This window comes from Vulpes vulpes, chromosome 2 (genome assembly GCF_048418805.1).
Source record: "Vulpes vulpes isolate BD-2025 chromosome 2, VulVul3, whole genome shotgun sequence".
In the NCBI taxonomy this organism is placed as follows: Eukaryota; Metazoa; Chordata; class Mammalia; order Carnivora; family Canidae; genus Vulpes; species Vulpes vulpes.
The window spans coordinates 67,778,392-67,779,578 of record NC_132781.1 but is presented as its reverse complement, the minus strand read 5'-3'; positions in this window follow the sequence as shown (position 1 = coordinate 67,779,578).

Below are 1,187 nucleotides of genomic sequence, written 5' to 3'. Positions count from 1 at the left end.
AGAGAGAAAGAAGGAGGGAAGGGCAAAGGAAGGAGTTAAAAAGAGGAAAAGAGGAGAGAGGGTTGGATTTGAATCCTGATTATCTGACTTAAAAATCCAGACTTTATTGAAAAATTCTGGTGTCAACTCCAACATGTAAAGAATTTGGATATTATCAGTGAAAATCAACACTATTTCTTTGATGTGTCAGAAAACTACCAGTTATAGGGCAAACCACCAACCTACATCTGGAGAGGAAGTTGAAATCTTACTGTTATTCAACATTGTCCTAGAAGTCCTAGCTCAGGCAATGAGACTAAAATAAAATAAAAAAATAAAGTATGTTGGTAAATTGAACACCAATAAAAATTAATTAAAAAAAAAAAAAAGGAAAAAAAAATAAAGTATGTTGTTTGGAAAAGAAGAAGCAAAGCTATATTTGTTGCAAATGACATGTTATCCATGTTGAAAATCCAAATAATTGACAAAATACAAAATCCTGCAACTAATAAGCCTATAATAAGGTTACATCACTCCATGTTAATATTTTTTTAAAGGTGTATTGACTCCTAAATGCCAATGATCAGCAATTGGCTATTTAAAAAATAATGCCATTTTTAATACTACCAAATATGAAGCACTTAGGTATAAATCTAAAATTTGTGAAGGATTTTTATATAGAAAACTACAAGACTTAAATGAAAGAAACAACAGAATATTTGAAAAATGGGAAGAGAGTTCATGTTTGTGGATGATAAGACTATTATGGTGTCAGCTCTTCCTCACAGCCTTTTTTTATCCCACCACAATTCCAGTGAAAGTACAAGCAGATTCTTTGATATTTACAAACAGATTTTGAAATATATATCAAAAACTATAAGTCTTAGAATAGCCAACATAATACTGAAAAATAATGAAGTTGAAGCACTTACATCATCTACTTTCAGGACTTACTATTAAGCTTCAGTAATCAATACAGCACAGTATTTATGAAAAAAGTAGACAAATAGGTTAGGGAGAGGATGAGAGCCTGACGATACAACTATATAAATGTGATCAGCTGATCTTTGACAAAGGAAAAAAGTCAGTCCAGCAGAGGAAGGATAGTCTTCCCAATAAATGGAACAATGGTTGCTGGCACAATTTGACCTCCAAATGCAAACAAATAAAAACCCTGGCAAAGACATTACACCTTTTAGAGAAATTAG